Below are 16569 nucleotides of genomic sequence, written 5' to 3' on the forward strand. Positions count from 1 at the left end.
TACATTTGCCCCTCATCACCGCCTTGAAGGCATCCCATGTATTTTGATGTGAGGTGTCAGCAGGCGGGTTGTCCTGGAAGTACTCCCCTATGGCCTCGGTCAATTCCACTCTCCGCACTTGGTCTCGCAGGAGGGCCCCCGGAAAGTACCACCTGCCACGACCCCGCTCCCCCCACTGAAGCTCCAATAGGACCATCCCGTGGTCCGAGACCAAAATGGGGAGAATCTGCGCCCCTGCCACCTTCCCCACTAATGCCTGACTAATGAAAATGTAATCTATGCGAGTGTAAGTCCGGTGGACATGGGAGTAGAAAGTGTAGTCTTTTGCCGTCTCATGGAGAGCCCGCCACCCATCCCGCAGCCCGAGGGAATCGAAGCGGTCCTTGACTCGCTTGGAAAACACTGATGATCTTGCCCCCGCCACGTGAGAGCCGTCTAGGACACCATCCCACAGGCAATTAAAGTCCCCCAGCAGAATGATGGGGCCCTCCGCGAATCCGCCCAGGGACCCCAACATGCGAGCTGTGAACACCGCCTGGCCCGTGTTCGGAGCATACACAACCGCAATGGTGCATAGTTGGCCCTGAAGCCGCCCCTTGAGCATGAGCCATCTCCCCTCCTTATCTCTCTGTGAGTCCACTATCTGGAATGGCATCGAGCTGTGGAACAATATCGCCACTCCATTGTGTTTGGTGGTGGCCGCTGAGTGAAAAATCTGCGGGAAAGCCCTATGCTTGAGCCTACCCACGTCCTCCCTTGTAAGATGCGTTTCCTGCAGAGCAACTACCTTGACCTGCCGATCCACAATGTACTTCAGGACCTGCTGTCTCTTCTGGGGTGAATTCAGGCCCTTCACGTTCCATGTAGCCCACGTCACCATCTTAAATAAGTGGATATTTTATCTTTTAATGAAATGTATATATACTTTTATGGTCTTATTGACCAAAATAAAGTTTTTCTAAACTGAACTGATAAGACCCCTCTAAGACTCCCAAATGAAGGAAATGCTCAACACTCACTGATGGATGAGGAAAAGGATAAATAGATGGATGGAAAAGGGCAATAAGATTAAACTACAATACTACCTGTGTCTAGATAAGAAATTGGCATAAGGAGGAGGCACAAAAAGAACAAGTTACTTACCTTCAGTAATTCTCGTTCTGGTGAATACTCTTTCTAACCGCACATACCTCACCTTCAGAATAATCGCAAGGTGCCAGACTGAATCCAGAAATGTTCATAGCAGTGCTCCTGTGCATTACTAGGTGGCATTGTGCGACTCCGCGTTGGCTTGTTCAAACCCAGATGTGACAGAGCAGCACATAAGTGTCGTCCCTGCCCAGCGATGTCAGGTGTTGCTTGACTCTCCTCGCACTCGCGAACGCAGAGCACAGAGGTACCAGTGTGGAGAGCTCTAAATTGGGACTTTTTAGATAGTAAAAAGAGGCCACTCCACTGAATGGGGAGGTGGAAGGGTAGTTAGGAATCTGTGATTAAACAGACTATGCACCAGAAAGAACGTTACTGAAGGTAACTTTTTCTTCTAACAGATACTTCTAACCGTAGATTACTTAAGGTTAGAAAATTAACTCCCAAAGGTGGAGGGCTTGTGGAGTGGACCCAAACCAAAAGATCCTGCACAACCAAAAGGGTAAAATGTCCTTTGTGTCGCACTGGCTGTCACAGCAGTTGTGCATGGTGTACGTACGCACTGACACCCAAGTTGTGCCAAAGCAGAGGTAGCAACCTTCTGGAGGCTGCTTCTTGGGCAGTACAAAGCAGGTCTTTATGCAGAGGACTATTCACTGTGACAGAGTCCTTTTTTGCACCTATGTCTTAATTTGAGCCGGTGGTTTCAAGTACTCTGCACTTATTAGTCAACACCGGCACTTATAACAGACTGCCACATGAGGGTGCTGTCTGTCTGATTTAGAGATGAGCATGACAGTTTTTATGAATTCAATATAAAATAAAAATGACTAATTTCATTACGTCCATACCATTCTTATAGCTTTGGTGTGATGGTTAGTACTTGTGTTGCTATTTTCATTGGCTGCGCTGGCAGTGGCAAAGGGTGGTGCAAGCTGCAGTGAACTCCAGAGAAGGGCACTGGCACTTTCTTTTTTTTTACTAATTAAGCACTGGCCGCACCACCTCATTGTTCTTTACCCCAGATTACCACCAGTGCTGATTGTCTACTAGATGATCTTTCGTGCAATCAATGTAGAAGCTTAGTGCACTTTTGGGTCCAGGTGATGGAGTCTCTTCTCCTCTTTTGAGGGATGAGACGGGGCAAAGAATGTTGAGTGGTAATGAATTGCCTGCTCTAGGAGGGTAATGAAAAGCCTGCAGTCAACAGCTGCTGCTCAATTTTCACACATTGAGGTGTAGATTGCGCAGGTTTGGATGTAGAACCCGGTGCTGCTGCATTGGCAGAAGGTCGTCCTGAAGAGGCAAATGCCCATACCCAGAGGTTCCGGGTACAACTCTCTTCCTGGCCTCATCTGGAGCCACCAGGATGACATGGGCCCGGTTGTTCAAGATCTTCAGAATGCAGGGCAGAAAATGCAGAGGCAGAAGGTGTATAGGAGCCCTGTGCTCCACTCTGGTCTGAATGAGTCTCCTAGAGAGACAATTGTTAGGAACTCCAAATTTGTGACACTGAATGTTCTCAACTGAGGCAAACAGATCTGGCCAAGGGTCTCTCCCACTGGTAGAAGATGCCCTGCACCACCCCAGGATGTAGCCACCATTTATGATCAGCCAGGTGCCACCAGCAGATTTTGTCAGGTGATTCACTATCAGGAAAATACCACAATGCTACAGCAAACTCCAGAGGAGTTAGGCCTCCTTGCACATGATTCAGGACCCCACTCTACACTGCTTACTGCAATACCACAGTGGTGTTATTTGTGAGTGATGGACAGCAGTAAAGACTTTAACGCCAAGTGAATGGCCTGTAACTCCAATAGATTTATGTGGGGCTGGGTTTCCGCCAGATATCTTCTACTCTTTCAGGAGACTGACCCAACCCACCAGGGACCCATCCGTAAACACCTTGAACTCTTGGTGGGGAAAGGGAAGGGAGAGGGGTCTGCTGCTTGTCAGATTGCGGTCGAGAAGGCACCACTGGACATCTTGTACAGTCTCCTCCGAATTCTGGATAATATCCAACAAGTTTCCTTGGTGCTGGACTTTAGTTCCTACTGCAGAGCCCACATGTGTTACCTGGTGAAGGGTACAAGTAAGATGCATGAGGACAACAGACCAACAAGTCTTAGAGCCACTCTCACGGAGATCCAGGACTGTGGTTAAAACATCAGTATCATAAACTTAATACCTTAGGTTGTCGGAAAGCCCTGTAGAGCAGGGTATGCAGAAGAACTACAAAGGAGAGACTCTACGAAGGTGGCAGGTGAGACTTCAGCCCGTTGCTCAAGAACCCCAGTGATGGAGGTTCGCCGATGTCTGGAGGTGATCCATATCTGTCACAAGTCTGCCTTCAACCGCGCGTAGTCAAGGTAGGGGAAAACTGGTATCCCAACCAGTGAAGTTGCACTGCAACCATAACTCTGTGGAACACCCATGCAGCGCCAGTAAGGCAGAAGGTGAGCATGGCAACCTAAAGATGCTTTTAGCTGATCTTGAATCACAGGCACCACCTGTGGGACTGCAGGGCAGGCAAATGAAAGTAGGCATCCTGTAGGTCCAAGACACCCATCCGGCAGTCTGGATCAAGCAGACAAGACTTGGGCCAAAGTGAGCATTCTGAATGTGTGCAAAGACCTACGTCCTTCAGCATGAGGGGGTGGCTGGAGTACCAGTACTTCTGAGGCTGGCACCTTCTCACCCATAAGTGACTAAAGCCTGCACCTCTTTCTGTGGAAGGAAAAGCTCCTCTGAAAGCCTTTCTGATGTGAGAGGTAGTGGAAGTGGGTCTGATCTGAAAGGTAAGGTAGGGCATTCCATGTTGGATGATATGGAGGACCCACCTGTCAGGTGTGATAAGCCACCTCAAAAGAAAATGTCTGATCCTAACTCCTACAGGGTGGTTGTGTGTGGGCAATCTAAAGTAACTTGGAAGCTAAGGTCATAGGGGCAGTAGACTAGGTAGACCTGCATGCTGTCTGCTAGATCCCCAGCCACAGCAACAAAAGGGCTGGAGAGACTGTAGTGAAAATGGCAGGGCCTGCTGGTGTCATTAAGTCAGCCCTCTGGAGTAGCTCTGAAATGGTTTAAACTGCTGAGGAAATTGTTTGGCAGGAGGTGAGAGGCCAAAGGAATGTGCTGGTGCCCTGTTTTGCAAGAAGCGAACAGACCGAGCAGGCGTAGGACCTTCAGGACTGGAACAAAGGCCCCATCGTAAAACAAAGGAATCATCTCCTGTATGTTGGGAATCCTCTGCTGAGGCGGGAAAGCTTGACATACAGTAGTGTCCAGTACTGCCCCTATGAACAGACTGCGTTGAAAAGGCACCAGGTGAGATTTGGGTACATTTATCAAGAAACCCAAGTTGAACAACAATTGCGTTGTTCGATGCAAGTGGCGCAACACCATCTCTGGAGACTTGGCTTTTAGCAGCTAGTCGTCCAGATAAGGGAAAACAGGAACCCCTGACCATCTGAGAAGCGCTGCCACCACCGCCATCACCTTTGTGAAGACCTGTGGTGTGGAAGTGAGACCGAACGGCAGGACCGCAAACTGGTAGTGTTGCGACCCTACCATAAACCGGAGATATTTCCGATGTGACTTCAGGATGGGAAGATTAAAATACGCATCCTGCAAATCGATCGACACCATTCAGTCTTCCTGTTGCAGTGCTAGAAGGACCTGAGCCAAGGTCAACATTTTGAACTTTTCCTGCTGGAGGTAAAAATTAAAAATCCTGAGGTCCAGGATCGGCTGTCCTTCGGAATCAGGAAATAATGGGAGTAACATCCCTGACCCGCTTCCTGCTCTGGAACCACCTCTATCACCCCTTTCTGCAACAAGACAAGAACCTCCTGTTGTAAGAGAAGTAAATGGTCTTCTGAACACCAATCCTGGCGAGGAAGGTAAGGAGGTGGAAACTCCAGAAAAGGGAGGGCGTACCCATTTTCCAGAGGATTCAAAACCCAATGGTCTGAGTAACCGATTTCCACTCTTGTAGAAAATGAGACACCCTTCCCCCTACAGGACCAACATGCTCCAAGATAGGGGATCTAGAGCTTCTTTCCAGTGGTACCAGTGGGGGGACAGGAGAGGAGGACTGCTGCCGAGAGGCTCCTCGAAGACGGCCTCTATTTGTTCCCCTGTACGACCTGTATAGAGGATTTTGCTGTTGTTGTTGCTGAGGCAGCTGGCGCTGCTGACAACCTCGAAAGGAAGCCGCCTCAATACCTCTTGTAGCCATACCCCCTAGGCTGAGACTGCAGTCCCGAAGATCTTGCAGTAGCCCTACTGTCTTTAAAACGCTGCAAAGCAAAGTCCGCTTTGGTACCAAACAATCTTGAGCCATCAAAAGGCAGATCCAATACAGTAGCCTGAACATCTGGAGAAAAACCTGAAGATCTGAGCCAGGCATGTCTTCTCGTAGTAACTTAAGTACCCATTACCTGGGCAACCGAGTCTGCAGTGTCCAGACCTGACTGAATGACCTGTCGGGCAGCTGCTTGAGAATCTGAAAGAGCTTCAAGAAAATGTACTCTATCTTCCTCAGGAAGCTTAGGGGCCAATTGCTTAACAGAGTCCATAAGGGCATGAATGTACCTCCCAAGTAAACAAGTGGCGTTTGTAGACTTCAGCGCCATACTTGCTGAGGAAATCACCTTCTTGGCTGACTGTTCTAGCTTTTTTGAATCTCTATCCCCCGGGGTGGTAGGAAAGGACCCAGATGACTGCTTGGAGCAAGAAGCCTGAACCACCAAGCTTTCTGGAGATGGGTGGGCAGAAAGAAAAGCTGGATCACCAGGAGCAGGTCTATATCTTCTTGCTACTGATCTGGAAACTGCAGGAGCAGACAAGGGCTTCTGCCACACGTCCATAATTGGCTCCGTCAACGCCTCATTGAAAGGCAGTAGAGGCTCACTAGAAAAAGAAGCAGTATTAAGCATTTCAGTCAGAATGTTTGATTTTACTTCAGCTAAAGGCAAATGAAGATCCAAAAACTCAGCAGCTTTCCTAATCACCACATGATAAGGGACGACATCCTGAGAGTAAATAGCTTTTGGTGAAGAGAGCTCCCACTCCGGGGAAATGTCTAAACCACTAGCCTCATGTAGACCTTCGAATTCGTCTACGGAGTCGAGAATCTCCCCTTCCTCTTGCCGGTACTCATCTTCCTCTAGCAGCCTTTGTGCTTCCCTCCTAGATCACTGCTTCGAGATCGGCGCCGGTGACAACGGTGTCAGCGTCAAAGGAGTACCTTCCGAAACAGGCAGCAGGGCCGATCGAATCCAAGACAGCGCTGATTCGACACCAGACGGTGTTTGAGGCTTCACAGTTGAAAACTTTGGCGCCGGAAACTGTCAAGATGGAGCCGTCGGCATAAAATTAATGAAGGGTGCCTAGGCATACTGCAGGGGGATGCCCAAGTTAAAGGCAAGTGGACCCATGGGGCCAGAAGGTGCACCGGAACGGTAGGATGTCCTGGCAAACATGCCAAACATCGTATTTAGGAAATGCAAGGGATCCGCTCCTGGTCCTGGGAAAGAAGGATAAGGAACCAAACTTCCTTAGTCTGGATCCATCCGAGGCCGAACTGGAGGTTGGGGTTGCAGAGCCGTTGAGATCGGCGCAGGCACAGGCGAAGCCGCAGGTACAGGAGAAGACTCTCTGGGAGCCGAAGAAGCCTTGGGCACCGGAGAACCTCCGGGCGTCGAAGAGTCTCTGGACGCCGGCGAACCCCTCGGAGTCGGTGAGTGTTCCGGAGTCGCCTGCGGAGAAAGAGAAGGCAAAGGAGAAACAACGTCCTTTTCTCGGTGCCGCTGAACAGGTGAGGCTGACCTTGAAGCCTTGCCCTTCGATGATTGATGTTGAGAACCGTGCCTCCTCTTCGACTTCTTAAGCTTCTTAGACTTAAAAGCATGTGAGGTCGACGACTTTGAGCGCTTACGACCCCTCTTCTCTTTCTTCGCCTTTACCATGAAGAGTTTGGCTTCACGCTCCTTCTGCGCCTTTGGGTTCATCTTTCGACAGCACGAACACCCTTTGACGTCGTGGTCCGAAGAAAGACACCAAAGACAGTCGTTGTGAGGGTCAGGAATAGACATATGACCCCCACACTCCCTGCAGGGCTTGAAACCCGACTTCTTCGAAGTAGCCATTCCTCCAGAATCACGAAGAAGAAGGAAGAAACAAAGTAATCTCAGAGAAATGGAGAGTCCCAGAAAAAAACGTTTGCGTCGACGGTGCTGAAAAAAGGGAACCGACGTCAGCACGCCGACGAGTTCTTCTTGTAGCTCCGGTGACGTCATACTGAGTCGCAAGCAGAGCCATGCTATTATGATGTCCTCGTCGACGTGAGAGAGCTAAGAAAAGAATTTCCGTGGAATGCTGGCGCAGGAGTAATTCAAAAGGTGAGGAATCCACAGGCAGATGTATCCATCAGAAACAGAGCCCAAAAGACCACCCTGCCTGTTGCAGTACCACATGGCAGTGGTGTTGTTCGCTAGCATCCGCAAGCGCTCCAATGCCAAGCAAATCGTCCTCAACTCCAACAAATTCATGTGGAGTCGAGTCTCTGTCAGAGACTAAAGGCCTCTGATCTTCACCTCTATCAAATGGGTTCCCCAACCCATTAGTAATGCATCTCTGACCACCATCAGCTCTGGATAAGGTAAGGAGAGGGGTCGGCCACTGACCCTAATTCACGGTCCAGAAACCACCACTGCAGGTCTAATGCAGTCTCTTTTAAAAGCTGAATGCAATCCAACAGATTACCCTGATGCTCTGCCTGCTGGGATTTGAGGCCTGCCAGCAGAGCCTGCATGTGCCAAATGGTATGTCTGACCAGCAGTATATAGGAGGCCGACAATCTCAACAGCCTAAAAGTCACCCCCACTGAGATCCAGGACAGAGGCTGAAACATCTGGAATATAGCCCAAATGTCCTGGACTCTACTTTCTGGGTGAAATGCATGAACCTGTACTGTGTACAACATAGCTCAGATGAAAGGGAGCATCTGCCAAGGAGTCAGCTGGGAATTCGGCACATTGATAGTGACATCAACAATGTTAGCAGGTTTGCCATCCCCTAGAGGTGGTTGACAGCAGTCGGTCATTGAGGTGCAAGAAGACTGGTTGCCAGACTTCTAAAAGTATGCTGCGACCACCGCCATCAATTTCATGAATACCCAAGGGTCAATGGTGAGGCCAAAAGGGAGGACTACGAACTGAAGATGCTCTTGACCCACCGTGAATCGCAGGTAACGCCTGGGGACCGCCGGACCATGAAAAGGAAATAAGTACCCTGCAGGTCTAACGCCACGGTCTCTGTGATCTAGAAACGACAAGACCTAAGCTAGTGTGAGAATCCTGAATTTGCCCTTCGGCAAGAAGGCATTGAAAGTGAAGAGCTAAAATAGGGCAAAGGCCTCTGGCCTCCTTCAGCACAAGGAAGTAACAGGAGTACCACCAAGTTATTTCTTCCTAGGCTGGAACCCTCTCTATGACCAGTTTGGCAGAAGGGCCTGTACTTTCTGCTTTAAAATGGACAGATTGTCCTGGATGGTAGTCGAGGGTGTCACAGGATAGGGAGGAAAGGAGAGCCTACCCCAGAAGTGAACTTTGGAGGACCCACTTGTTTGAAGTAATGGCATGCTAACCTTGGAGGAAATGTTGGATACTGTCAGGGTGGCTCTGTGTTGGCAAGGCCACTCTTAAATGGTTTTGCGGTTAATGAAGCAAGAAGATATGGGGACTGAGCAGCACATTGTCCCTACTGTTCTGGGCGATGTCTTTTAGAATCATGACCTAAGCCACAAAAGGGCCGAAAGGCATGCTGAGCAGGTCAAGGGGTCTGCCATTAAATAAACAAACCCGGACCACAGCCAAGGAGGGGATGAAATTGTTATTGGAACTGTCTGGTGGCAGAAAGACCCAAAGAACATGCTGTTGCTCTACTCTCCGGAAACTGTTTCAGGCCTTAATCTGTTTTTTTCCACCAAAGAGGCGAAAGGCATCAACCAGCAAGTCCATCAGGGATTCTTGGATACCCTTCAAGGTGACCATAGACTTCGTCCAGGCGTGGGGCCACATTTGTGCCCATTGAAGTTGGTTATGTCCAAATTAGAATATATGATGAATTTCGCTGCATCGCAATCATCCTGAATAGCTTCAGTCAAGGACAACTGAAGGTCCCCTGGAACAGCTGGTACAACTTGAACCAACATTTCCTAAAGGGTATGGGAGCAGCGACCTAGGAGACAGCCGGCATTCACTGACTTCAGAACAAGGCTAGTAGAGGAGAAAATCTGCTTGCCAAACGTGTCTGTTCATTTTTACTATCGATCAGGGGTAGAAAAGGCGCTAGGATTGATTTTACTAGTGAACATCTACATCGCCAAACTCTTTGGCCTCACAATGTCTGAAGAAAAGGCTGGGTCACCCGGCGGAAAATGATGGTAAAAAGCAACCTGCCTGGCAGACAAGAACAAGGTTTTGCCTATGTGCTCAGATAGGTATTCGCGAGAGCCTTATTAAATGGCAGTACTGGGTATGTTGACCACTGACCTGGCTGAAGTACCTCAGTTAAAACATCAGCTATAACCTCCACAGTGGGCAGCTGTAGGCCTTAGAATTGTGCCGCTTCAGTTTAGAAGGTCTTCGGTTTGTCGTAGGTTGAAGGGGAGGGTGTTCCAGGTCTTGGCGGCACGGTGGGAGAAGGATCTGCCTCCGGCTGTGGTTCTACGGATGCGTGGGACGGTAGCCAGGGAGAGGTCTGCGGAGCGGAGTTTCCTGTTGGGTACGTAGAAGGAGAGTAGACTGTTGAGATAGGCTGGGCCGGTCTTGTGGAGTGCCTTGTGTGCGTGGATCAGGAGCTTGAAGGAGATTCTTTTGTCGACGGGGAGCCAGTGCAGGTTCCTCAGGTGGGGGGTGATGTGGTCGCGGCGCGGGACGTCGAGGATCAGGCGTGCAGAGGTATTCTGGATTCTTTGCAGTCTGTTGATGAGCTTGGTCGAGGCTCCGACGTAGAGGGCGTTTCCGTAGTCGAGTCTGCTGCTGACTAGGGCCTGGGAGACTGTTTTCCTTGTGTCTGTCGGGATCCATCTGTAGATCTTGCGGAGCATACGGAGGGTGTTGAAGCAGGTGGAGGAGACAGCGTTGACTTGTCTGATCATGGTGAGTTTCGAGTCGAGGATGAATCCCAGGTTGCGTGCGTGGTTGGTAGGTGCTGGGGGTGTCCCCAGCGACGCGGGTCACCAGGAGTCGTCCCATGCTGAGGGGTTGGGCCCGAGGATGAGGATCTCCGTCTTGTCTGTGTTCAGCTTAAGGCGGCTATCCACCATCCAGTTGGCGACGGCCTTCATTCCCTGGTGGAGGTTGGATTTGGCGGTGAGGGGGTCCTTGGTGAGGGAGAGGATCAGTTGCGTGTCGTCGGCGTAGCAGATTATGTTGAGGTCGTGATGTCGGCCGATGCGTGCGAGAGACGCCATGTAGACGTTGAACAGCGTCGGGCTGAGGGAGGATCCTTGTGGGACGCCGCAGATGATCTCGGAGGCTTCAGATCGGAACGGGGGGTGGCGGACTCTCTGGGTTCTGCCGGAAAGGAAGGAGGAGGTCCAGTCCAGGGCTTTGTCTCGGATCCCTGCGTCGTGGAGTCGTGTGATGACCTTAGCTGGGAACGGAAGCAGGGAGATGCGTCGGAAGTTTTTGAGTTCGCTCGGGTCCGCCTTGGGTTTCTTCAGTAGGGCGTTGATCTCGGCGTGTTTCCAGCTCTCAGGGAAGGTCGCGGTTTTGAAGGAGAGTGATGATGTTGCACAGGTGGGGTGCGATGGAGTTGCCGGCTTTGTTGAAGATGTGGTGTGGAAAAGGGTCAGATGGCGAGCCGGAGTGGATTGTGCCCATGGTCTTGATTGGGTCTTCGATGCTCACGTTGGCCCAGGTTGTCAGGGGGTCGTGGTCGATGGGGTGTGGTAAGTAAAGTCTTTATTGCTCAGTTAATTGAAACCATTGCAATTGTTAAAATATAAAAACCATAAATTAAATACAATTGATGTTTAAAAGAGAAAATGGCAGATATGTATGTACAGCAAAATTAGCTTCGAATAATAAAATAAAAAAGTTATTATAATGATTACAGAATAGAGGACTGTCTGTTAGCTTTGCGCCTGGATGTTAGCCAAGCTGTGATATTTATTACTGGGTCTGTTGGGTCGTGACAGTCCCCTGCAGTGTTATTGTGACCTGTTTTTACCATTCGGGTATCAGGCCATTGTCCATATCAGGGACAATGGCACATTAGAAGGGATCTGCGCTCTGCGTCCAGACCTTTGCAGGTACATAATAAATGCAGGATGTCTTCCTTTGAGTTCCCACAAATTCGGCAGTTGATGGTTTCTTTGGGTCTTGTCCATGGGGGGAGATGGTTTTGCACAGGAAGTTGGCCCAGCCGTAGACGTAGAAACTTCTCCTTTGTGCGCCTAGTAAACCCGACTCCTAGGTAGCTTTGGCAGAGGCTGGTTGTATAGCTTTGGATAACTGTCCAGCCATGGGCTCGGGTTGCTAGGCTTGCTTTGTCCTCAATTAACGACGTGGATCTTACTGATTTATTGACTAATTGTTTGAAGATGTTATGAGATCCGTTGCTCATCCAGGCTTCTTGAAGACTCAAGGAATTTAGAGAGTGGTTAAGATATAGCGCAGCCGCACTCTTACTCTTACTTTCCATCTCTTTCCATAGGTGATGGTTTAGGCTTGTGGATTCCCCTCTCTGTATCTTGTGCCAACTTTTGGCATAGGCACCCATTCGCTCTAGAGTTTGGTTTCTCAGGCCAAATTCCAGCCTAATTTGTGCCTGGGAGGTGTAGTTGGGCAGACTGAAGATTATTCTCATGGCCTTCGCTATTGTGCTGTTCAGTTGCTGGGCATCCCTTCCTCGGAGGCATTCGCATCCGTAGGTCAGGGCCGGTGTTAATTTTGCCTGTAGCACTTGAAGCAGAGTTGTGAAGCTTCGGCCAACTGCTTTTGTTTTGAGGTTCCTTAATGCAATCCCTACGCTGGTGCCCCTCCGTTTTATTGCTTCCTTTTGCTGGTTGAATGAGCCCTTTCTGTCAAAGATTACCCCTAGGTACTTGTACTCCTCTACTGTCTCCAGTGTGGACCCTCCCATGTGCCAGCGGAATCCTGCTGGTGGTCTTTTTGCGTTAATCCTCATTATTTTAGTTTTTGAAAGGTTGATGATAAGGTTGTTGTCTGTCGAGTACTTAAACGTGGTGCTGATCAGATGTTATAGCCCTATCGGTGTTCTACTTATTAGGGCAATGTCATCGGCGTACATTAGGTTGGAGATAGTAAGGCCGCCTAGGCTAGGTGCGTGAGAGTTGGTTTCATCCAGCAGCTGTGCCAGGTCGGACATGAAAATATTGAAAAGTGTTGGAGCTAGGACACAGCCTTGTTTTAAACCTTTCGTGGTCGTTATTTTTCTTGAAAGAAGGTCTCCTGGCCCTAGGTTGACTTGGACCCATGTGTCCGTGTGAAGTAGAATCAGCTGTGTGAGAAGGCCAGGTGGGATGTTCCTTTTTTCCAATTTTGACCATAGTAAATTTCTGTTGACTGTGTCAAACGCTGAGGTGAAATCAATAAAGCATACATACAGGGGGAGGTTGGTTGCCTTTGTAGCGTCAATGAGGAGCGAGAGAGCTAGCATGTTTGTTGTAGTGCCCATTTGTTTACGGAAACCTGTCTGGGTGATAGGAATTACTGCATTTTCTTCTGTCCAGTCCAGAAGCTCCTCTAATAGGAGACCAGCGTAATATTTGGCTTAGTTGTCGATTAGGGCTATTAATCTGTAGTTTTTTGGGTCCTTTATGTTGCCCTTCTTGTGTATTGGTGCTATTATAGAGCCTTTCCATGAAGCTGGGATTGTTGCAGTATCTGTTATCTGCTTGAAGAGTGGGACTAGGGCTGCTGCCCAGTAATCCGGGTTTTGTTTTTACAATATTGGGGGGATCCCGTTAGGGCCTGGCGCCCCCTCTGCTTTCCCCTTCGAGATCCTGTTTATTCTTTGTTTTTCCGTAGGGACAAAAGCGTTAATGCCCAATTGTAACGTCCGTGATGGAATTTTTTTGGCGTTAGCCAATCGCCCTGTGGGATTGGGCTGTGGCGCTGTGTTGAAATGTGCCCGGAGATGATTGGCCCAGGCTTCCTCTGATACATAGGAATCAATGGTCGAAGTCCTGGAGTTCTGGAGTGAGTTGACTGTTTTCCAGAATCTTCCACTTGTGTTGGTTCCTTTAGCATCGTGTAGCAGTCTTGCCCACATTTCATCCTCTTCTTCCCTTTTGCCCTGCCAGATTATTCTCTTTTTTTCCTGTTTTAAGTTATGCATCTCCAATTGAATTATGGGGTCCGGTCCGTCACGATGTAGTTTGCGCAGCAGTTTATTGATGTTGCTTTTCAGGTGCTTTATCTTGATGTTTTGGTTTATGGCCTTGTCGCAGTTGCCAGTTGAATCGGTTCTCATTCCTTGACTTTTATAATTTTGGCGGTGAGTATTGGGTTTCCTCGTGTGGGCCTGTCCCAGGCTCCTTGTGAAATGTTCCCAGGCATTCAGGTACTCAGTGTTGTTTGTAATGCACTTTTCCCACCGGCTTTTGCGTCAGATGTAAGGCCTTCCAGGTTTGACGTGTTGCATTTGATTCTTTTTTGTGCCACCTGCAGTGAACAGTCCATGTTTATCGCTGGTCTGGCTTGCACCACCCCCTGGAGGTTAAGGCCAAATTCTTGGGGCTGATGGTCGCTAGTTGACATTGTGCCAATTCGGAAGTCTGTGATTTTCGCGAAGAGATGCAGGGATACAAATGTGAAATCTATGGAAGAGCTGACTGTTGAATTGTGAAAAGTAGCTGACGGGGGGCTGTCATTTGCAAAGCGGCCATTTAGTGCTGCCAGATTAAGGTGTTCTAGATCCTTAGTGCTTAAGCTTGACAACCGATTTTGGTTACCCCATTTGCTTGTTGTGGGATTTCCCATGCAAGGAACAGTTCTTCTAGCAATGTGTCCCTTGTTTGAGGCCCTCCCAGAAACATATTGAAGTCCCCTGTGACTATGAGACTTGTGTTCGCTCTCTCAGTCAGTGTTTTTGAGATCTCTTCTACCAGGAGAGTCATTCCTGCTTTTTTCCCCCGGGGATGTAGATATACATTCGTCAGTCTTAAGTTTTGTTTTGAATCTTTTCCCCTCACTTCTAGTTCTATTGTGAGGGTGCAATTGTTACCTGTCTGTTTCGCACTTATGTACTTTGATTCGTTAAAGGACCTTATTGCAGTGTATATTGTAAGACCGCCCTTTGGATGGCCGTATTTAGTAGTTCTGGTCGCTGGAAGGTGATATGTGTTGAAGCCTTGAATGTGATGTGGTTGTTCTAGCCAGGTCTCCTGTAAGGCTATTATGTCAAATGTTTGAAAGTAGGAGAATAGCTGGAGGTCGTCTCTTTTGTTTCCTAAGCCATTAATGTTCCAAGAGCATGTTCTTAGTTGTTGCTGAATGGCCGGATTTAGTTGAGTATTTTGTCAAGATTTTTCGGATCTTGTGTTTATTGTCCTCGCTTTCCAATTCCAGTCGGTTTGATCAGTTGGGCATTGCTCTTGCCTGTTTATCCTGGACGCTGAGTGGCTTCTAGCCCCCTTTAGGAGGCTTTCAGTTTTTCCTGATGGTGGCCTGCATGCTGGCTCGTGGATTTGTTGCTTTTTATGTGCCTGGCATAGTGGTTCTGGGTAACCTGTTTTTTCCATTCTTTTTAAGTGTATCCCCCAGGATAGAAAAGTTGACTCATATTCCATAATTCTCTTCACAGTTTCATTCCTTGACCATGTTGTTTTTGTAACCTCCAAATTTGACAAGTGGTTGCTGTGGATAAATTCCACTGCCGCTAGATCTTTTGTGCTGATGTCAGTCAGACTGCTAATGGTGGATAGTAGAAGTAAGATGTTGCCTCGGTTGAGGGTGTCCCCGCTCCCTCTTGAGTTATAGTCTGGGATGAACAGTATTATGCTACTATCAGTGTCCACCTGGATGGGGTCCCGTGGATTGACATCTTTTGTGCCCTTATCCCTATGTGGGATTTCGTATATTATGATTGGTTTTGGGTCCTTCATCTGCCCTTCCCAGATTAGCATATTGGCCTTGACTCTGGAGTCTTCTTTTGGGGGCGGGCCTTTACTTCTATCTGCCGTTAGTCCCTCCCTTACGATTGTGAGGGTGGGGTTTTTAATTTGTTGTGGCTCTTCCACATTTCTGGCCAATGGGGTTATTGTGATTATGGGCGGATTAGCTGTATCTTCTGTTGCTTCTTCTTCTGATGGTTCTATTGCTGCAGCTTCTGAGATGGTGATTGCCCGATGGAAAAAAGTTTGTATGTTGGCCGTCTTATTTCTTCCTTTCCTTTTTTGTTTTCGTAGTCTTTTATTTGCTGTCTTAGGTACTTCCTTGCTTGCCTTTCCTGAGGCGTCATTGAGGGCAGCTGTCGCTGTGTTAGATTCATGCCCTTGCGTGTGTTCAAATTGTGTATTTGTTTGAGGCGGGACTTCGCTCCTTTGATTGGCAGGAAACTGCCTTGGGGATTTCCCTAGGGTCTCCGCGTAGGTGTCATTGGTGGGTTTATTAACTTCTAGGCCGGTTCGGCTGTTTGGCTCAGTTTGATCTTTTTGGCTATTTGATGTTGTTGGTGGGTTCTGTGTGTTTGTGATAACTGAGTGTTCTCTGGGTAATATAAGTTGTTGAGTTTGACCCTCTTTCCCAGTTCCTGGGTGGCTGTAAGTTGTATTTTCCGTTTTAGATCTGCTAGGATGTCTCCCAGGAGTTGAGGGAGGGAAGTGAGTTTGTCTACTATTGTGTAGCATGTGTAGCTCGGCTGCTCTATTTTTGTTTCCGCTTGCACCCTCTTAATCATGCTGTTCATGTCTGCCAGCTTGTTATCAATTTTGGCTACGTGAATGGCCAGGAAGTTCAGGAGGGATAGTTGGGTGTCCATTTTCTCAGAGTGGTACTGCATAGCCTTAATGGATAGTTGGAGCGTGTTTAGCAAGGATGACCATAGTGCATCTGCGCTTTTTGGGAGGTCGTCAGTTGACGGTGTCTTCTCAGAGTCATCAGTTGATGGAATCTTCTCGAGATCTTGCTTTCTCTCTGGGGTGCTGACGTCGAGCTGTGTGGCAGATGGTGAATATGATGCAACCAGCCTCTCCCATTCTTCTGTTAGCTGAGCGTGCTCTACCATGTTAGAGGATGCAAGTTGGGTAAGGGCCTGGCTTGTGTCAGTACTTCTGTTTTTTTTCGAAGGATCGATTGCTTCTTTTAGCTCCCTTGCCTGTGATTTCTCTAGCTTACTTGCCCGCAGCGCACCAGGGGTTAAGGTTTTTGCCGTGTCCTC

General features: G+C 48.6%; 1 protein-coding gene across 1 annotated transcript in view; it reads right to left on the reverse strand.

Annotated features, from left to right (window-relative positions):
- DNAAF9 (dynein axonemal assembly factor 9) overlaps positions 1-16569 on the reverse strand; it is a 1049036-nt gene that overhangs the window by 18046 nt on the left and 1014421 nt on the right. The gene's annotated exons all lie outside the window — the stretch shown is intronic.

This window comes from Triturus cristatus, chromosome 2_2 (assembly GCF_964204655.1).
Source record: "Triturus cristatus chromosome 2_2, aTriCri1.1, whole genome shotgun sequence".
NCBI classification, from domain to species: domain Eukaryota; kingdom Metazoa; phylum Chordata; class Amphibia; order Caudata; family Salamandridae; genus Triturus; species Triturus cristatus.